The 23,910-nt window shown below is 37.8% G+C and overlaps 1 protein-coding gene across 2 annotated transcripts in view; it reads right to left on the bottom strand.

The window, feature by feature from the left end:
- The window catches only part of LOC118276468 (max dimerization protein 4), a 257,881-nt gene that overhangs the window by 190,707 nt on the left and 43,264 nt on the right, over positions 1-23,910 (bottom strand). The window lies entirely within an intron of this gene.

Genomic DNA, 23,910 nt, shown 5'->3' with positions numbered 1-23,910 from the left:
AATTATGATTTATAACGTGACAGCCCCTAAACTTAACACGATAATACCTATTTGTACTAGAAGAACAAAGCGGTCTTTTAATTCTAACTCTACATAATACAACGGTGTGTATATTTCAATCTTCACGCCTATTTAACTCAAGTAGGCTAACAGAAACACGTGCAGCGATAAACGTACATGTATATGTACCTACTTGTGAAATCAAAGAATACTATTGTGAGCTATGACGTCATTTAGAAGTTAAACGCATTACTTCCCTCTTATTAAAATGGTTTATTATTCCTAGAGAAGTAATTTATTAACAAATAATTTGTCCTGAAAGTTTATTATGTTTTGATTGACGTTTTTGCGTTCAGTAGATGGCGCTGATGTGTCGTAATATCCCAGTCACTAGTACTGTCAATATTATACTTGATCACATAGTTTGAGACCCATTTAGTTAATGTGTTGTTGCATAGGGAGCTGATTACTTGCTCAGTGCCACCCCTTGACTTCACTAACATCGAAGAGTAGCAAGTGCTTTACTGGCGTTTTAGAGGGAGAATGGATCTAGTAACCAAGCCTAGATTTATAAGCCATATCAAAGCATATGATGAACGGATGAACTGAATTAATCGAGAAACCTCTACCGATACATCATCTATCAGCACTCTTTGACACTTAAAACAGAGTTTATTGGAACCACGGTAAAAGTAAGTTATTAATATCCCAAAAAAGTGATACGATCAAACAGAATGAACGTTTCAAATATTACATTATCCAGCTAAATGTGTCAGGGGCCGATACCACGAATTTGACTCCACACCGACACGAAACAGACGCTCACAAAACGATTGTGTAATCGATTTAATATAGAAGATTAAAAATATTTCAGTTCAATGATTGAGCAATTTGCGACACATATCACCTCAATGGATATTCTGCTGAATATACGTTTTGTATGTATGTTTATTTTAAACGATTTTAGTCTGTACTCGTGTTGATGTAGAATCGGATATTACTTTTTGATTTTTATTGATTAAAGTCGTTTTGATGTTGGGTATGGGTTATGTCAAACTTATCTCTGTGTAGGCAGATTTGATCAAGTACACGACCTCTTATTATTGAGTAAATTATGCAAGTACTTCAAAAGTAAAACGAAAAGTAAAGTAACAGTAAGTTATGTACTTAAAATAAGAATAATAATGACTGCACTATTTAAGTTCGCCTTATGACTCAGTAGAACACTAAACTATTTCATTGACTTATACCTGTCAAGTTAACAGCTTCTAAAACACATAAAACAACAGAACGATCCATCACGCTACGCGTTCAGAGAGCGCGGCAGTAAACACTCCACAAAGGCACGCGAACTGAATTAAAAGTTAAATATACGCCACTAAAACTGTTAATGATCGTATTAAATATGAACAGTCGTTGTGTGGTCGTTGTGTGGTCGTTGCGTGGTCGCTGCGTGGCCGTTCCCGCCACGTAAGTGCACGTCACGTGGTCGCCGCTGCGTTTACCGACGACCACATAACGCGCGTGCTGTTTAGCATACGTGTAATGCATTCGATCTGCCTTATAAAAACCGATGCGAGGTTTACATCTTGTTACGTCCCTACGTAAACTGTTATTGAAGGAGACTCAACAAGAGATCGCTAAAATAAACTTAAATGCAATATTGTCCAAAAGTTCCGCAGTTTTAAAGCCATTAAATCGCATCGAATATCTAACTTCACAAAGCTAATTGTGTTTTAATTGTTCAAAAGCGCTTCTCTGAAAGCGTTTAAAAAGCTTCGACTTTGACACTGCGTCTACAATCCTGATTAATTAACACCCCTACGAATTGTGAAGCACGACGCGAAGTCGTAAAAAGAGCCATAGCCGAGTACCCCCTGCTTACTCACTTCAAACAACGCCGTGAACAACAAAATACAAATAGCAAGCAAACCTGCAAGTCACCAGATTATTTAACAAACTACGATCACGATAACGTAAGCGGATCAATCGGTTATTCAGAGTCACGTTGCCATGGCAACCGGCCCGATGACAGCTTGTACTAGACGCCTCCTATCAATCTATTGTCCGCTACTATCAATCTATTTGTTGATACCGTATTTATAGAAGGTTTAATTATAGATTTTTTTATTTAGATTTGTTAGTCGTGTTTCATTTCATTCGTAACGAGGTCAGTGGGTTTTAATTATAGGTGCTGAATGCTGATTGAGCATCAATCCAATATGGCTGACGCTTATTTTGACAGCTGTCAACGTCAAACTCGCGGTCTTTGGTAATTACATAAATCAGCATTTTATGTATTCCGTGTCAGATTCAAAGGCCATTGTTACGTAATTTTAATACATTTTCTAATTTTTTTCTAGTTTTAAAACTCATGTCGCTAAAATAACGGGATTAAACGAATTTACTAAAGACAGTGCTTACTTACTAATACTCGCTATTTTTATATTTCCGTATGACAGACGTGGTGAGAATAAATCGTATTACAAACTTCCTAACATGGTTACGTTGTGTTAGTCAGAATTTTTTTATGCTTTTATAATGGCCTCCACGTGGTCGCTTGGGGTCACTGATTCGTGGAACCATGAATCTCTTATTATTATTTCCCCGATAGAACATTACATTTTCGAGAATTTCAATATTGAAGGGATTTCGTTCAAACATTTGTTTTTTCTCTATTATATCACTGTTACATTGTATACGAATATGAAAGTTCATTTCTATGAATTTGTTTCAACCATGCAAATACCGCCGAATGGGATTGGATGGGATTTGGTAAAATATTGGAATTTCATATATTTTCTTGTAACTCCATCGCAAGCACAAACAAATCCTAATGAGACAAACACCGCACCAATTCCAAACCCCAATAACGCATTTACAAATCAAAAATGGAATAAAAACCGCCACTAGTTGTCTCCGGCCAACCCTTCCGATGCACACGGCTAAAACAAAAGCCATCCGTCATCTATTACGTCATGTCAACAAACATTACCTCGTCCAAGTTTAGTCGTTAGCCCTCCTCGAGTCATTAGTCACTGGGATTACATCCGCCGTTCACACGTACCGTATTGATTGCACTGGTCATATTGACCGGCGCCGTTTACATTTGGAATTATTTCCTAATAACGCGCTCGGAGGGTTAACGATAACGGATGGAATGGGAATTTTAATATGGGTTACTCTGCAAATTCCTGCTTAGGGAATACCTCGTTACGATTTCGTGGGTTTTGTACGGTTCGAGAAAGGTAAGGGGAAGGTACAAGGAAGGAATATTTATAATTTAATTTTATACATTTACGATGACTGGAGAATGTTTCATAGGTACTTGAGTGTAGCTATTTTGTAAATGTACGTGCCCGTTCTAATGGTTCAATTATCTTTATTCAGTAAATAGGGTTTAAACTAGCATTTGTACACCAAATTATTATGGACGTTAAGTGAAGAGACTCCGAAACAAACTTATAAGACATTAACTTCAAGACAACCAGCAGCAGCGCCCGCGTTCCCATGGGATAAAAAGTATCCTATCACCCAAGTCAGTTCATACCCTCTCTGTATACCAAATTTCATCAAAATCTGTTGAGTAGTTTCAGCGTGATTGATGGACAAATATCCAAACTTAAACATTAGTGTGACTATGATAATCTTCTGATGACTGATCCACTCATAACGCCTCAATCTTATACATCTCTAGTACCAACGATATACCAATGAACCAAGATAATAGTTTCAATTCCACACAAATCGTAGGTACACACACAATTCTGTCTACATTTAACCGACGCACTTTAAAAACACATAATACATATCTCATTATGTTATTATAATAATATTGTTATTACACTGTCCGACATAATAGTAACATGTACTAATATAATGGATCTAACTAACGAGTTCGAACACGCGACTCTACTCGTTACGTCACGTTACAAAATTACTGCACCTGCTGGTGATAAACTACTATCACTGTTGGAGTTAAGAGTGTAGTCAAAATCAAAGGCAAATGGATTAGTTCAGGGCCCAATGAGGGCATTTTTGAAAATCAAAGAAAATACTCAAAGATATGTTAAGAATGTATCGGATAGTCAGTCCCTTAGTAAAATTTTAACTGTCTTCTTATACACTATGCAATGATGTCCAAAAACAAAATTAAATACTATCAATTCTACACTTCTACCAGAGCAAAAGGAAAAGAACTCAAAATTATGATTGTACGATCTAGGGTTGGTCCCACGATGGGCGCCAGTACAAAACCTTACAAATTCCTCCAACTCAATATGTCTACAACACCACGAATTAGTTTCCCTGCCATGTTACGTAACAATTTCGATATCAATCATAATTATGTCACGCACGAACTTAATAAATCTTTAAACAAACATTAATATTATCTACTCTTTGATTTAGGAAGTCAGTGCAATGATTACAGGGTGTTGTTCATTAATAAAGCAGTCGACTTGTTATGATGAAGGTATCATTAGTTGCAACAAATTTTCAAGATTGTTTCAATCTTTAATTTTGTAAAAAAAAATATTCGTCAACTGTTGGCTTGGCTTGGTTAATTTGGAATACATAATACGCCTGCTTATTTCAAGTTTGCATGTTCCATGGTTTTAGTATAGTAGAAACATTTAGGAGGGGTCATAAAGAGTAGAGTTAACTGCACTCATATCTACATAAAGCACACCACACTCACTCAAAATTAAAACTCATACTTTTAAAACGTGAACTTCCCTCCTCCCTATGGCTTCGACATTTCGTCCAGTATTACATTACAACCCTCAGGGTCAAAGGTCACGAGTATTTATGTAATATATGGCTGCAGACCCTCAGATCCCAACAGGTAGCTATTCCCGTCATCGCCAGAATTACCGTTGCTAAGGCTAAATTGAAATAGCCTAAAGGTCTGTCCGGTGTCTGGTTTCTGGCTTCTGTTTCTATCTTGGTTACTGGTTAATGTGATTGGTTATTACTTTGTCGTGTCATATTAATGGGTGGGAAGGATATTTTGGTGTCCGATTTTCTATATAGATGTTTAAATGAAGCTTCGTGAGTATTGGAGACGTTTAAGATACCAATGAGGTTTTCAAGGTCGAATAAGGTACTGTAAGGGTTTTCTTATTGTCATATAGGTATGGTCCAACAGGTTGTAACCCACGACGCTGTACTTATGTTCTGTCAGATCCTCAACAGACCACTCCAATAAATCAGTCAACCAGACTTCCAACATTAAAAATACTCGGTTATGCAACAATCCCTTACGCAAATGTGATCAAAAATATAATCGTAATGGGGTCACCTTACTTACAGGAGTGTCACAACAAATCTGCGTTACACTCGCAACAGTAGCAGGCTGACATATTTAGGAGATGGAACGCGAACATACGACATACATACGAGTCGCGACGTGATGACCGAACCCTTTAATGCAGGCGACATAGATAATTTATTTGACACAGATCCGTGGCGTATTTATCGTAACGGTTGAAATCTGTATCAAATTCAGTATCAACTAACCTAGATAAAAATATTTTAGGAAAATCATGTCTGTACCTTTGGAACTAGAAAAGGTATACCTATTGTTGCCATACACAACATTACACTGACAAACCAGACCTGTATAATCATAAAAAGACATTACCGTTTCAAAAAGTAAATCTGGTGTACAGATGTCGCTGTCATCGCTTATGGTTTCGATAAACAAGGAAGTCTACAGTATTAATGTCTCCTAATACTTAGTGCCTTAAGTAGCTTACTTGTTACACTTCATTAGACACTACCAATTAACTTAATCTAATAACTGCTGAACAGATTTTTAATATGTACTGTCTAGGTTTTTAGAATAGGCTGTAAGACAGTTGCTAAGCATCAAACTCGCAAAAAGCAAAAAACATTATGGACCAGTTCTTTCTTATAACGCCTTTAAAAAATATTGAAGTCCAAAAATTTTACGCAGATAAAAGATAAAATAAAAATAACAGTTGCGAGTATCAAGATTCACATAGTACTGTATGACCCAACTATAATAACGATACACTGTCGTTCCGTAGAAACTTATGCCAAATAAATTGTACCGCGAAGGCCAACGGTTATTTTAGTGAAAGCGCAGCGCTTTAACAGTACCTTCTGGCTTCTAGAAGATTCTTTGACAGATTACATTTTTTTTATTATTAATGACATTGACAGTTGCGTTTTGTTATAGCATTAAAATATTTGCGTTTCGAATCATCGTCGAATCATTTCTGCATAAATAAAAGTAAGTAACTGTTATTTCTTATACTTAAAATTTTGTGAATAATGACTTTTTGCGTTTTTGAATATAATATTTTTCTTACAAAAACGGTATTCTAATGGAATGTTCAGTTATGAATCAAACACATACCGCCTAATCTCAAGTTCAGAAAGTCGGCTTATACTAAGTACTAGAACTTTTTCGAATCGTTTTATTATCTAAAGTGCTTTTAAAACTTTTTTCTCTATTTCTTTTCAAATTCAGCAGCTGTTGAAAAAACTAAATGGTTTAATTTAGAACTAAGTTTTTACCGTGACTTCTTTCGTGTGAAGGTACTTTAAAGTTCAAAAGTTGAAGTAAATTGTCTGGCTTAATCAATTATTGTATTTGTTGTATTTTGGTCATGATACAACATGACTGATGATGACAGACATGTCATGATTTCAGAAAATTTTATATTCATTATTAATTTAATATCAAGCTGAATTTCATACTTATTATAATTAGTAATAGGCTATTGTCTATCCCATTTGTAATCTTTTATAAAACTACAATACAAGAGCACCATTATACCGATGTGTAATGAGGCAGAAAATTAAAAATTTTGTTCTTTCTACATTTTATCGCCACATAATATTATTTCAATGTGTTTTTAACGTGAGTTCGCTTGTAAATGTGTCATTCGTTTCACATCACTTACTTCGAACTGAAACTCACATGTGACTGTTTGCGACTTACCCTGATAATGCGATTATCGTAATAATGCAAATATATTAGATGACGTCACCGATGACGTTACTCACGATAACGAATCGAAGTGTGCTCTATTTCAATTTCAAATAGGTAAGTTTTATGTTTGAGAGTTTTCTTTTGAAATTTTTTTGCTTACTTTCGTTATACGTTCTTGCACGGACTGCACTCATGATTTTATATGTCAATAAAAATTAGAAACATTTATAACTTGTATATGCGAATGTTGCTGCATACGTCTACGTGGACATGTACTTGTAATTTATCTTACGTACAACAAAACAAACTTACACAAATGAAGACTTAACTCTTACGAAACACATTACTGGAAACTTGAATCATACCTGTGAACAAAATAAAACAAACATTAATTTGGCATTCAGAGTCGACAACGTCAATTTTAATTGAACGCGCTTCATAATACCGACACGTAACGCCGAGAGCAATAACAAGACGCGGAGTAACCGAGGCTGGCAACAAGACCGCCCCAAACAAAAAACTAGGGGACGAACACGTAAATATTAAACAGGATGAAGTTCCCAAAGGCCACAAGTCGCGCTGAACGTCCTTGTTAATAGAAAGCAGAGCCCTGCCGATAGCCCGATACTCTAACAAAGGAACCGTTAACTTTATGGGACGCTCATAAGCGTGTACGCATCTTTATGTAGGTGTGTGTTGTGTGATACCAGGGCAACGACCTCGCGGCCCCGACACGCAATTCCGAATCTTCGGTCACTTGTTTCCAACAGATTAATGGCCACTATTCATATCAGATGGCTATTTGCTGTCCCCCGACTGAATGCCCGGACTCCGCTATTTGTATTAGAACTCGTTTTCATACGCTCGCTCCTCGCTACTTACGAGCTCCGTGAACGCAACGTTATTCATTCTTTTTTCAACACATCAAAGGAACGGGCGCTCGAACTCGTAATTTACGTAATTGTATCAAACAGCTGGGAGCAGGAGCACTAACATTAAATATGGATACACTTGTCTAGGATGTTTGTTCGGCTTACAAAAGTTCCTCGGGTATTAGCCACTTACAATGTGGATTACGACGGGCCGGGTGTGTTGTGATATACGCGAGCCTTTGTGCAAGTGGACCTTGAGTAAAATGAGAATTCGCTAAGTCCCGGCAAATTGAAAACGTTCCAGCTGAGCGGGAACGCAGCCCGTAAAACGGTACCGAGCTACCGAACGTCGGATCGCATTAACCAGGGCCCTTTGTCGACGACGCTCGACGCGTATCGCCCTTTCACTACCGTTTACAGACATTGCTGTGCGCTCAGATAACGACGAACAAAGCGTTCCCGACTGGCGAATGCCAATTCGGAAAATGCTCAGTCACCCCTGCGAGCTACTGTCGATGTTGCTGCGCCGTGCCGTGTGCGCTCCACACGACGCATCCGACACTCCGACACTCCGACACTCCCGCACCGCGCGTTACTGCCGCCACGCCGCCACCGCTACCCACAGTACACACTACTTCAATTTCGATGATATTTCATTTGAATTCGGATTTGTCGAATAAGCCGGCGTCGGCCGGAGCTCGGCTTCAGTTATTTATTACGTCATTAGTGGTGTGTTAGTTCGCACAATGCTTTATCAACGTATTGTTTTAATATGTACGTGTATGTGTGCCTGCACATCCGATATTTACATAGAATTTATCTCATACAACTATCAGAGAGCAGCCAAAACAAAAAGCAATATTTCAAGAGATTCTGTTCACTGAGTAATGCTACGCATTTCTATGGTATTTTGTCTCCGTAACAAAACGTTGTGTCGAAAGATACGGAGCGATTATCATCACGTAATGTTCAAAGGAAATGGAGCAATAAATGTCATTGTCCTACTCCGAAGGTCGCACGAGCGCGTCGTGTGGACACAAGTTAGTCTTTCAAATATATTTTCCGTTCAAAACGTATTTTCTTAGTCTTATTTGTTTGGCTCGCAGTGCTACCTCTTCCAAAACGAGTCGATATTGCACCTTTGTTATTCCAAGTTTCTATAACAACAGATTCTCTACACGTCTTTTCAATTTGACTCCCTGATTGTTTTCCCTGCATTTCGAGTCGAAAATAAATTCGTGAGCTGTTTACATTTAGTAGCAAAACAAGGTACTAAAACGTTCGGCTGGCTTCTAAATTCAAGTTATAATTGAACGAGAACGTCGCAAGCGTTCGCGGCATTCAGAAAATTCGCTGACAAGAAAAACTGGGACTAAATCAAGGCGCGTTTCACAGACACGGTAACTTAATTAGATTCCGCAGTCGGCCGCCATAAAGGGAGAGGAGAGCCTCCTCCGTCGCCCACGAGGCCAATAAAGACTACACAGCGTAGTAGTTTGTAGAAATCGTCTAAACGACGAACGAAGCGTATCGTTCGCGGACTTTCAGATTGGTTCAGATACGCGCGTAGGGCGTTGACCTCGGCGCGCGCGCATGTTCGCACACAGCTCTCGGCACAAACATGGTTAAAAATAGCTTGTGACGTCACTTGTTTATCATCGTACGCAAGGTTACGCAGCGAGCGGCGACCACGAGAGAGCCATGCCGCGGTGCGCGCCGGCCACGGCCCGGCTGTGCTGCAAGGGTCGCTCCACCTGCATCTCATTAACCTCAAACTATTAGCCACTTCTTACTCCACGGTCTCTAGCCACTCCTGCAGTATTCGAACAGTCCAAAGTACACCAAGAAATAATTACAAATAATGAAGATTGTCGACTCGAGCATGTAATTGAACGTCAATAGAGGACTCTCAAAATGCATACAAAAACAAACTCTAATCACTATTGATAAAAGCGTAACAAGTAAAAGGATCGACCAATGACTGATAATTTCTCCATTATACCCTATCAAGGATCCTTTGTCTACATTGTTTTTCATTGTTTATAGGAGAAAATATCGGATATTCTATCTTGTAAAGTTGTTGAACATTTTTCTTTTTATAATAGGTACTTTTACTCTAATAAATATCGTTGGAGAATAATGGAATTCTTTCTCTATTTTATTTCAGCACCTAAGGCATTTTGTTCATTTATGGAATGAAAAGAATTTTTGTAACCTGCCTGTCTACGTTGAACGAAGTAATGTACATACCTATCCGATAAACGAGGCATCAGCTTAATTAAAAAACAAAATAAAAAAACAAGTCAAATGTCATTTTTAAAGAAGGAACGCATTAATAAAAAATAAGTTTATTATTTACATGTCAGTTTCGAAAATAGAATTCGTTACAATACAGTATGATGTCATTTTTGAAAATGGTGCTCAAAAATTTTAAAGAAAAAAAGATTAGAATTTACATTCTGAGTCGAATTTCTCACCGATGTTTGAGCAAACATTTTTTTCACGGTACATCGAACCCTAGCTGGTACGCTTATCCGCTCCGAGATTTAGGAGGCGTTGTAATAATAAATGTAAACATTATAGTACACATAGTGGCACGTTAATCGTTATGTAAACGAGTGGGCTATTTACTTACACACACTGTATTTCATGTGTGAATAATAAAATACTAAAGATTGTAGATAAGGCGTCCGATTTGAATCTTACAAGAATATCGAATTATGTATCAGACAATGCTTATGGTTATGATACATTAACTTTAACATAATTTTACGTGGGTAGTTCTACAGCGGAAAAGGTAAACCTTGTTGACGTCTCAGCAGTAGGAGAAGTAGTTCTATTCCTATTTTCATCTCTATTCTTTTGTAATACGCTCGAAAATCATTTGCAGGAATTAACAAAGGAGGATCGGTCGCAGTTTTCATAGGGTCCAAAATAGAAATGTCTAACTAAAACCTAGTTATTCACGCAACTTGTTGTAAAGAACCGTGCAGACTCGTAAAGGCAAAGACACTTAAACCCAGCTTAACATTTGCTAGAAACATCTAAAACAGCTTTACAGTGTGTTAACACCTTTATGAATATTTAAATACAGGTGTCAAAACTATAAAATTAACATTTCATATTTTGCTCGTGGACCAAAATACTTACGTGTAAAGAACTAGTAATGTTTGTGTTAGTCTTGCAATCGTAAATATCGTTCAATACTTAAAACAGAAAGTCATTGTGAGGCAATTGTTATTTCACTTGAAAGTCATTTAACTAGTACATTTTACATGGATATAAAGAAATATATTTTCAATTATTGATTGGAAAAATGTATCAGAGAAATTGTAAACGTATGTATTTTATAAAAGAATGACAAATGGAGTATCTCGTTCGTTCTTCTCCATTCAAAACTACACTTTGGAACGAGCCAGCTTCACTGAAGGACTGTGTGAGATGAATTTACGTGGCAGCGCCACGTGTCATAGGTTTGATTCCCGCGCTGAACAACCATTTGTGTTCCACAAAATTGTTGCTCTGGGTCTAGGTGTGATTTAGTTTGTAAATGCACCCACGACAGGAGAAAATCCTATTGGGGCCTACAACATATCCAGAACCAATACATATTTATACCAACACAACACAATACAACACAAGTATTTAATTCATAAATACAGATGGACGCGAGCGATGTGACGCGTCATTGGCCGCCATACTTATATGCACTAATTTATGTTGTACATGAGTAGCGAGGCAATTGTTTCCAACATACCTGCCCTAAACAGACGGCCGATTGTCTATAGATAAGTCTGTCGCATGCAGGCACCCGTATGAAGAACATGAATGTGATATTGATAAATAAACTATTTTATTCCTTTTGTGAGTTTATTTTAGTTGTTTGTGGGGAATTGTGAGTGGTTTCTTTTGATAGACAAAGATGGAGAAGGTTTTTGTCGTTTTTGTGTGTGATCTTTTGATATTGGTAGATTTACAATGTTTTAAAGGGTTAAACCTATATAGGATACTGCGGACTGCCTAGCAAGTTACCGGGGCTCAAAAAGCAGGAGTAGGAACGAGATGGTTTTTAGTCAGTAAGAGTCTGACACTCCTCTTGCCTCGCCCAAGGCAAGAAGAAGACTTGGATTATTATCACCCCCCAAAATAGAATACTATAATCTAGGTATATTTGTCTAGATCAAAACAAAACTGAATTATCTGCAACACATCCTATATAAAAAAGGCTAATCATCCAAACAAATAAACGTTGTACCTACTACAAGTCGACAATAAAGGTTTTCAAAATTGACAAGTCAGAACATATATAGATAGTAAAAGATATAAGTAATTAAACGTCGTAACACAATTAATTGTGTTCCCGTAATAGAATGGAGGCTAGACGAATGATTCACGCAATCTAATGTCAATTTAAAAGTAGGGATGTCATCAAACGAAGACGCGGTATCATAGAGGAAGCATCTATTCTTTAGTTAAAAATGACGAGCTGCGGACTACAGTTTAATAGGAGTAGGAACGGGGTGGTTTTTAGTTAGTAAGAGTCTGATATTCCCTCTCGCTTAAGGCGCAAGAAGCCATTGGACGACTTTCCACACTCAAAAAAATATATATATAGAAATGACACCGTAAGCAATGGAACACGTAAATGAAAGTCTAACTAAAGTGGGAAGTTTTCTAATAAAAACTTTTAGACTCAAAAAATCAAAGAATTTTAACTAAAATCCGTGATATATAGTTACACATCAGAGTCGATATAGTAACATAAGCCCAGCTATGTTTGCCAAGATAAAGTATGAACGTTCAACCAATTTGCAAGCCATCAATATTTAATCCGACACGTTAACATGTGGCAGCCCTAGCGCGCGAATGATGCGACACTTAATAATGTATGTGCATATGCATTTATTACTCGACTCCAACATCGCGAGGGTCGTGGGTTCAAAGATCCCGTTATGTAACGACACTTTGTTTGCAAAGATTCTGTGGAAGCACACTCAGGTTACAATTTTATCGATAACTGATACCCTACTAAAAATGGAGTGGATTAATTCTTCTGTAAATTAATTTTGCTTTCGTCATCGTTATCGAGCAAATTATTCACTGCATTGAATTATGATTCATATTCATATTCCTTGCAGTCGCTTCCTCAACAAGAAACAAGCCAATATCACTTGTAAAGTCATCTAAAAACGCCCAAAATTAGTTATCACCTATGCATAAATATGTATAGAGGAATTTTAAGGAACAGTGCAAGATAGTCCCTAAACTGGAAAAGGGAATCCAAACTAAGCCTAGTCAGTTTCCTAAACCGTATACTATTAGTCTATATGCAATGAAATCTACGTAGTACCAATATCTGTAGTGAACAATGCACCTGCAGTCCTGCACGTATCAGCACGGCGAGCAATCGATAGACCTTGATGGATGACCTACAAGTAACGTGACGTCATCTGCACGAGCTTGCAATTTGAGTCGTAAAAAACGTAGGCGAGAGGTTGTATTGTGTCACCTTCTTAACTGCACGTTCAACAATACTGCTAGTATTCGGATTAAGTTAAAATTAAATGTAGGTATTTAATCTTATTCGGATATTGGTTTTTGAGTGCATTTTTGGCAAACTATAAGTAAAGGTTCAAGGGAAATTGATTGGAATTGAAGTTCAGGATAATTGCAGTGAGCATATTTTTTATGAAACCTTACTACCATATCAGTTCAGCTAATGATATATATCCAAATGTAAAGTATTTTTTACATGGTGAAGAATATAAAAACATCTGAAGCGTCAAATTCAATTTAAAATCGAGGTATTCAGCAAAAGATCATAATGTGACTTAAATTAAAGACTGATGAAAAGTGGGTGTGTACCATACACAAAATGCGCACTTCTGTCTACCCATTTAGGGCATAAATCACGGTGATATTTTCATCACTTACCAACTTTAGTATTTATATGATAGTCGGGTTTGTCTAACTCGAATTGCCCTATCACGAACTGAAATATGGTTTGCTGTGAAAGGTGGAGGTTTGAGTCAGTAGTCGTGATCATTGCAAACGTTTTTGACACTATTTGTAACGATACTTCACAAATGAAGGTTATCTAATATTACTATGTTTATTTGACCTCATGGCTCGGCTTACAAGAGGCTGAATACGAGATCTATGACTTCCGGCTCAGAAATTGCAACATTTGTTTTTTAAACTTTGAAATCGTGTAGTATGGCTAATTGACTAGCTTCCTAGATATCTCCATGATCAGTTTTGATTCTTTGTTCCGTTATATACATCGTACTTGTTGAGACTGATGAAGTAATATAAGTAAACGACGCTCCAAATATTACACCTTCCCATACACATAAAATATTAAAGCAACAGTTGCTAAGCCATGGTCGATAAATAATTTAGCAAAGTATACATTTGTGCTATGACGAGCTCGTAAAAGAAGCATTTCGGCATAAATCATGCAGCCCCTTCTTTGTTGCAGTGGCGATACGAGAATATCCAAGTATAGGTCACACCCATTCAGTACTGGCAACACAGTAACACAGCTGTTCAATGTTTATAAGAATCCTACGCCGTCGCCGTATTAGTCATAGCCCTACTTTGTAACACTGCACTCCAACTAGACACAAACAAAAACGTGACCGTACATAAATAACCAACTTAACGATTATGCAAGAAAAGGTACGTTTATAAAGAAATGTGACAGTATCATAGTGACACGTTTTCATTTCCAACTATCATAAAGAACATCTAATCCCATTTAAATTTATAGTCGGAGGACTAAAATGTATAAGAACAAAGAGATTTTGTAAGCCAGTAACAATGATGAATGGCATCCTGCAAATAATTGTCCTTCGGAGCTAAGGGCGGGGCGCGAGGGGTGTGAGGCAGCGCGGGGGTGCGGCGGTGGGCGCGGCAGGGCCGTGACGTCACGAGCCCTCCGGTCGTCGACCCGCGTGCAAAACAGCTGAGCGGACAGCGGACGAGATGTGCAAGTTACGCAGTGCGCGGTGCGCGCCGCCACGTAACGGTATTACTAATTAAGGTTTTAGCGCCACTGACCGACTTTTTATTGTAAACAGGTTGTACTGATGCCCCTCGAAGGGTTCGCCGCAGGTCTTAGTGCTCGCGTTATGACAATAACTAGTTTTTTGCGGTGTTGTGTAAGTAAACACTGTAGTCGTATTTACTTAAGGCACACGCGAACAGATAACGGCTATCTACAATACTATTGTTGGCAAAACAGGTTATCGGCTTATGTAACAAGTCACTGACCTACAAGGCATCAAAATAAAGAGTTGTCACTTGTCGCGCCTGCTATTATTGTGGAGTATCCCAATCCGCCAGCAGGATGGCTCAATTTTTCGAACATCACTCCAAGACCGCACTCGACAGTACAAACGGCTAATTTAAATTTGAAGCGTTCCCCTCTGGGTTCCTAAGAGTCTCCAAGTTTCTAGGTCGAGGTCTTTAAGATATGATAATGAAGACTGAGTTCCAGCCGTGCCGCACACACTTCAAACATTGTCGGATGAGTTTTGGCTGAAATGAAAATGTATTTCTGGATGTTATAACAGTTGGAATTTAGACAGTTCTTTAATAAAATGCTTACTGGTGGGTTTTAATGGTGAGATATTGCATTCAAAGGAAGAACATATTGAATTGAATGTACGTGAAAGTAGAGGGAAACTGATGTCCGATTTTCGTTTAAACTTATGCGTAGCACTGAGAGATCCGCTTGCCCGGATGACCCGATGACCTGAATCAGGCAGCTAGGGTACATTCTAAAGTAAATAAACTTTTGGGATGGCGAACCTTGAGAGCTGTACGTAAGTAGATCGGCAGAACTGATTGAAAGATTAAATGCATGTTAATCTTAGCTGAAGTTAGGAATCTTTGTGTACTTTGGGCGAGATTGGAAACTTGGACTATGAATGGGGTGTATTTGGGAATAGGATTGGTATTTTGGACATTTCGAATATAAGAGGCATCTGAAACGTTAGCAGATCAATACCATTCGGTTTATTGATGAAATGCTTTCAAATAATGAGTTAAAGCACTACACAGAACTTCACAATAATTTAATTTAGAAATACACATACATTTGAAATACTTTACATGAGAGAACGAGATAGAATATTCTCCTTATACTCTAGGGATGTAGAATAAAGTATTGATACTTTGGATTACTTTGAAATAATTCAAATAGAAACAAGTGCTTCTGAAACCAAAGTCAAGGTTTGACTTATTGGGGATTAGAAAGGATATGAAGCAAGATTCCCTTTGCAAATAAAATGTAGAACAAATTTTCGATGCCGACGTTACCTTGAATGAGACAAGGTTCTTCACACAAACCACTGACATTCAGCCTATAGTTAGACTGAACGTTGACCCCAATTAACTTTGGAAAAAGCCAGGAGATAGAAAGTTTCATAAAATCAATAGCTGTAAGTGCCGACATATTTTTATAAAGCTCTTTGAATATTTTATGTAAGTGACACTTAGAGTTGGACACAATTAGTATAATAAGCTATTGTGATACTAAGTTGCTATGGGCCGTAATGGTCATATTATCGTCATCGTAGTGAATTTCTTTGTGTTATCTTCGCTAGCTATACTTAAATTTGAAAAGGGCTTTGTGTGTAAGGTTTGAAAGATAACAGACCATAATATACGATACACTCATCTTTATTTTGTCCATATTACAGGTTTAATAAGAAGGATTAAACAGAAACCAACCACTAGAACCACATAGACATAATAGAAAATCCTTACACAACGGATGACCATAAATCGTGCTCCATAGCAGCTACTAACAGACAGGAAAGGTTGAGTTTGAGTATCATTAATCCACAACACGGTAGGCTTGAGCAGCAGTATTGTTTGTCCTCCTAATATAGGACGAACAGGATTACAATATAACAGTATGTTTGTCCATCTACTTTAGGGAGTTTAATAACGTCGTCGTGTACCCGTTTAACACCATTGTTTGCCATAATATTAAGGTCTTCGGCCTCCACTGAGCGGGGATTGGGGATTCGTTCCCATGAAATTTTATGGGTATGTTTATTTTTTGGTGACCGGGAAATATTGGTTCGAGTGGAGCTTTGGATTGGAAAGTTGTTTTTTGGATGTCTGTTGGGATTTTTAATGGTATTATGTGTAAGGATGGTGATTAAAAAAATATTGAAGGTGAATTAGGCTACTGAATATGAAGACTCAAGTTTGATCTCTAGATAAGTTCTTAATATAATTTCGTCTATTATTTTATTACGTTTTAAATCCCGAGAATAAGTCTAAATACTAAGAAATATACAATAGAGATATCTAATAATAAGTTAGCCCAAAATCTCGTTTCCCATCCCAAACAAGAAAAAACAAAATCTCAGTCAGTTTCGCAGAATGTAAGCGAATTGTGAAACTTATATTAACAAAAGTTTCGGAACTAATATCAGGTGTATTTTAAAGAAAATACTGGAATAGCTGTGTATTTTAGCCGTCCAAAGATATAGTTTAGGATTTTAATTAACTTTTGTTCGCAGGACAGTCTCCTTACTGGCGCGGTACAATTCTAAAAACTATTTCATATTTGGGAAGCTTATTACAGACAGCAAATCTGCTGCAGACATTTAATGAAATTCTCTTTAAGTATTGTGTAACGGTGCACCTGTTTCCTGGAAGGATAGGAACACTTTATTTTCAGAAGATAATATTAATTGAATGTGTGGAACATAGAGGTGTTAATAGAAGTTCTGCAATTTTCAAATTTAAGTCAAACTAGGTAATCAAATTAGCCTTGGTCTTATAGGTTGGTCTTATACTTTATCAATCCAATCCAATTTCCAACCTACTTTACGATCAACAAACGTATTACCAGAAAACTCCAATCCAATATTCACAAACAACATAAGGAAGGAACAATATGAACTGGTAGAAAGAGAGAAAATAAAACATCATCATTTAATAGAAAATTTCCCCGAAGAAATCCTACAAACATCGACAAAACAATTCGTTTAGCTTCAACGATTGAATGAAAAAGTAAATTCGATGGATCCCTGGGAAGAACACAAGTATAATTCGAGTGTCAATCATCGGCGGTCGTGATTGGCACGCTGTGTTGCCATACAGCCACGGGCGCTCCACGCCACGTGTTAACACCACCGCGTTTTTGTGTGCACAAAAACAAGGTAACCAGGCCACTGACCCATCCCATCCTACTTCCTATTCTAGTATTATTATTTGTACAAGTTTCTGTTTATATATCCTCTAGCCGAGGATGTTTAGATAGAGTTTGCACGACTGTAGATAAGGATGTTTTTATTCGAATTTTAGAGATTCTAGTATGAAAAGATGGTGTTACTTCTTTATTACATCTATCTTCAAAGTACACATGACGAGAACACGCCAGTTAGGTGTATTATTACATAAGTCTAATCATCTTGTCGTAATCAACACTTCAAATGTCAAGTAACAACCATTTCAAATGTCTCCATCTGACATTTGAAACGAAAAATATCAAATAAACTCGATTCCAATTACCTACACGTTAAAGTCATGTTGGTAAGCTATTTAAGATCATTCATGAAGCCTTTTATAGAGAAAATCTAATATGGAACCCAGTAGGTAACTGTATACCCAGTGAGTATTGAGCATAAAGCAGGAACATTGGCAAGCAATTTCCACCGATTTTCTAACACCGCTTAGGTACAGGAGAATGCAAAATTTCTAAATTAACAACACGTATTTCGAGCTGTGAGTCAAAAAGAAAATCGTTTTACCTTATTTTTCCCGGCGGTGAAAATTGGTTATTACGTTCAAAAGTAGGCCAAGTGGCAACATTGAAACGACATTCAGGTCACTAGTGCGGGGATTTGAAATATTCCTGCTCAAACCTTGCTCATTCATATGATATGGAAAATTAAATGTAGCATATCTAATGCCCTGCGGAATTCTCGAATGGTCAGAATTATTCAAATTCCAGAGCTTATTACTAATTTCGTATACACCCCCAGTAGAGCATAACTAAAACGTATGAAAACTAAACTTGGAACGAGCTCTCAATTTAATTACAGCAAACATGTTGGACGAAAGTTTACACTAAAACATTTTGTTTAAAAAATGTGTTCTATTTAAAACTTTGTTTTTTTTTTGCATCCTTGCATCCGTAGGGTGTGCCCCACATTCGCGAAACGGAAACCAACTACGGAAGAAAGGGTGTGGTTGTAGCAACCACGAACCGGAAGGCGGATCGTGGGACTTGCTCGCAGGCAGACTGACGACCTTCCGAGGGTCGCAAAAAGCTATAAAATGTCGCAGGAACTCATCAGGGGAAGTTAGTACTGACATACACATTCTGCCTCGCAGCAACCCTGTTTTATTTCATATGTGAGACACGTTGAGCATATCAGCTTGGCCTTTGAGATAGCGCACAATCTCTCTAAAAATGTAATTTACATCATTCATTTGGCAACTGATGGCTTTTGTCATGCTCGGCTGTAGAACACAACATCATTAAAGAGATCTCATTGCAACGAGAGGCGCCAAAACGCGAAACAAGATGAAAATATCGACGCTGAGCTGGTGAGATCAGAATATCTACATGAACCCTATTAAAAAAGTCCCATTGTTACGTCTGGACGCTGATCCCTACTTTCATTAAAAAGGTATGCACTATTAATAGGTACAAAGGGATCGTAAGCTTCGGAAGCTGAATTCAATGTCGAGGCCAGAGCTCGGGATATAATGGCCCTACAGACTATCGGACCTGCTATGTCATTTATGTGTGTTAAGCCGGATTTACAGCATTGTGGTGTGGCGTGTGTCGTGACGCGTTATGACGTCATCTGATGCGCATCCAATCAATGCGTTTGGTAGGTAAGTGCACGTTATTATGTATGGGAACACAAATCATTTTGGTAATATCACAATACTAAATTGACATTCATTTACCTTATATTAGCAACTAAAAGCACTAACAGATGATTATTATCAAATGTTCAAAAGTAAACAACACAAAACATCAAGTAACAAAACAGTTTCCTCATCACATTGCTTCTTCAATCCAATCAAAATTTATGACCAAATTTAAGGGGAATTCAATTCACATTAATAAGATAGCCGGAGTCGGGGCGAGACGGTCGGTGAGTCGGCGGCACCCGTCAAACCCTCAGAGCCAACACAAACGCTACCCTCAATCGTAGGTAACATCTCGAGCTAAAGTTTCGCCTGACATAAACCGTTGTCAAAACCAAAGCCTCACAAGTCCATAGCACAATGGCTCGGTCCCAATACCTCTGTACGATAATACGTGTCGGTCGAACTCCTAAACTATCGAACTTCGGTGCTGTATGTACACAGACATCCAGCTATACAACCAGTTTATCATAATCCCACTTTATATGATCTTTCAGCATGTTCACCGGTCAGTTTATACTGGTTTTGCATAGGTTGATGTGCTGTATTATAAGCATGATATACGTCCGCGTCAGCGTCACCCATCCTAATCAAATAACGAGTTATTACGTTAAACACTTAGGCCGAGTACGTGGGGGCGCGATTGTGGCTTCTTACTTCTCAATTTCTAAATGACTTGCAAACACTTTCACTGTCGAAATTAGCTATAAATAGAAGTGTTTGTTTAAGATTTTTTGTCTATTTTAAGTAACAATCTACTGAAATATTTTGTAGTAGTTCTCACAATACGTGATTTCACAAGAACACACCAAGATACTTAATTGGGTTATCTCATGGCCATCTGAACGTGACCTTAAGTACAACTTTACACAGTAACACATCGTGGACGGAATTAATTGCTATATACAGGTACTCACTCATCAAAAGCATTTTGCAAAAATCGACCATAAGTATCTATTAAACTGATTCCCATAATTTTAAAATATCACAAAGCAAAAATGCTTAAAGCCCTGTCACACACGTTGTAAAGTTCGCAGCGATCTTCCTAGCACACCATAATTGAATTCATAGACTGAACTTTTCTATATGAATAGCATAAACATTTACTCACACTAAGGCTATATATTCACTGGCGGACAAATGGGAGGGACGTGAGACGCGAGCACAGCACACGTGGTGAGGGCCGGCACGAAACGAATCGTGACGCTATGAGATAAGTACGTGGAAAAAGGTTTACTCCATGTTTTGCTTGTAAGGCGCAAAAGCAAAACAATATTACGGCTAAGTATTATATTCCCTGGAGAAAGCTGATGGTGTATACACCATCATGCTTATACAAAATACAGTATATGCATTTATCTACCTTTGGGGCTTTTAAAAGACTGACACAAAACACAAGCAAATGTTTGCTATAGGAAAACTAAACCGATAAGTAAAATCGATTGCTAGAATATTCGAGTGGGTTAGTAAAAATACGAGCTAATATTGAATATTAGACATGAATGTTAGGAAGTTCCAATCATACAATCTGCAATAAGGACTCTCAGACTCCCCTACAAACAGGGGGACAACAGAAATATAGCTAAAACGTGTTCTCTACTTAGAGCATTGCTCTGCTACGAAACTGCACAATTTTGCGTAAATTCTAAACATGTATTGTGCAATTTCTTTATTGTTTTGTATATTCGTTGTAATAACGCAACGTCTTTATCCGTCTGGTGCTGCCTTTATAACATAACGTGAAAAACAAATGCAAAAGATTTTTTAAATAAATATTTTTACTTGTTATTTTTGAATAGTAGTTCGTGTTTACAGTTTTGTCGAAAGTGGTTCATGGTTAGCCTTCTGCCTCATTTCTTTGACAATGCGGGTGTATACGATGCGCCAATGCAAGTCTCATTAGATAACCGCAGAGAATGAATACTAACACAGCTCACGGTCAAATGAATGCATCAAATAAATTTCCACCATTTTAGATCGGATCATACACGACACTACTAATAGTTAAATTGTACATTGTTGCAAGATTTAATGGTCTTTTAAGTATTTTTTTGTGTTTAAAATCAAACAGTGCGACGTTTACGACTGCGCCATTTTTCAAAGTAAATAAATAACGCGCATTCCATCATTCCGTTTTAAAAAAAGTTAAGAGACAATACAGGTAATTAATTTTAGTTGAAGTACAAGATACTTATGAATAGCGGTCACATTTTAAAGGACAAGCTTGAAGGTTGAACGCCCTATTTGTTATCCTTATCTTGATACTTGTAAACTTTTTGCTATGCTACGTTCTACATACAGTATTATAAAATATACACACTATATTAACAACATAACTGAAATGTGTATAAATACAATATAGCACACAAACATTACATAAAGTCTAAACATTCACATATAAAACGGAATTTTACGATCAAAAATATCACTCGTTACGCGTGTTTACCGTTCTAAAAACCTAAGCCGTTTGTTTAAAGGACGCACGAGACGCGTCGGACATTCGTACGACGAGCACATACTTGCTAATATCATTAAAAGCTTATAAATAGACCTACTTAAAGCCCGAAACGAATGTAGAACGATAATAAGATATGCAACCCGCGTGCACTCGGATCGCAGAGTCGACGCGCGTCTCGTGTGAGAGCCCCCTTAGCGTAAAATTAGGGCTGTTAAACATGCACGCTGCTAGAATAGGGTTCGTCAAAATTGTTTTAATTGAAATTTCTCTGGCGACATTTGGTACATTTTGTTATTGGATCCCAAATAATAAAACGAAAGTTCCTTTTGTTCGCCATCGCGGGTTGAAGTCTCAGAGGGATCGGGAACGAAGGAAAGTACTCTACTAAAACATAACTTTTAAAGTAACGTCATTGGGGAATGCAAACATCGGCACTTAATACGTTAAAACTATGGAACTAAAAGCATTAGAGGTATACGAGAACCTCAACCTACATAATTCTCTATAAGTAGTTAAGTACCTAATTCGAATTCTCAAAAAATGTTAGCCACTAAACTAAACGTAGTAATTAAACACGATAATAAGTACGTAGAAACAATTAATTCAAAGTTACTTCTTCACTTTCCCAAAAATTAACGCTTGTAATTAACACGAGACTCGGGCCTCAAACTTGGGCTATTTACCAGAGTATAATTTAGAAGAAGAGAAGTAATCTACTGTGGAAACTTCTTCGAGCGATAATGATGGTGACATATTAATTCACGCAAATACAAAAACAGAATTCCTTTTCTCTTTGAACGACTGCTAGTTCGTACATTGGGTAAACAGTATTAATTACACGTCATGTACGTAATATAGTTAATTATACACGTGAACAGAAGTCAAAGGCAACGCCTCGCACAGTCAACACAATGTCATTGATACTCGCACAGGGTACAGTACAGGCAGCCCTACGCACACAACCGTTTACAAACAGATTTCACGTATGTTGAAGCCATAAAGAAGTGGCACAATCAATTACATACGGCTCTGGCGTTGTGAAATCGTCAGTTTAATTAGTAGATACTCGTTGCATAACTCCGGCGCGGATCGCGGCTCTGTGTGAATACAACACTACATTCGCAACGTCGGAGATTCGCCCATAAACCGTTCGTTGACTCTAATGTAGGCCTATAAAAATTATACTAATAAATGCGCGTATTCCTCTGTTTGAAGAGTCGTTCGCTGATGATAAATGGCAACGTTTATGGAGCCCGGGTGTTGCTCTGATAACGTGATGCAAGGTGTGCGGCTCCGGCCTGGACCAATGAATCATGACTTCAAAATAAAGTCGAATTATTATTGATGCAAATAAAATGTTATGGGTGGTCTATTTGTTATTGGATTCAGGCCACCGCCTGTCTGTATTCCTTTTCATCTTTACGATACCTATTGTATAAATCCGATTTTCATAGGCCATCAACGTTATGATGTGGCGTGAGAATACGTACGTTTAAGTAATCTATGCGTGCGGAGGTTCAACGGACCGATTTTTTTAGTATTTAGGTTGCAACGATTTGCGCAAACGCGCGTGCATCGGATGCGTAGAGCGCGTTATCGAAGCCGCGTGCGAAGAACCAGCTAACGGGTCAGCCGGGCCAAAGTAAACAATTACGATAGCATTGTTAGCGCGGTCGACGACCCGCGCCGCCGCTCCGCCCCGC

Source organism: Spodoptera frugiperda, chromosome 31, assembly GCF_023101765.2.
Source record: "Spodoptera frugiperda isolate SF20-4 chromosome 31, AGI-APGP_CSIRO_Sfru_2.0, whole genome shotgun sequence".
NCBI lineage: Eukaryota > Metazoa > Arthropoda > Insecta > Lepidoptera > Noctuidae > Spodoptera > Spodoptera frugiperda.
Note: the sequence above shows the minus strand (reverse complement) of the source record. Positions and strands in the feature narration are given on the sequence as shown.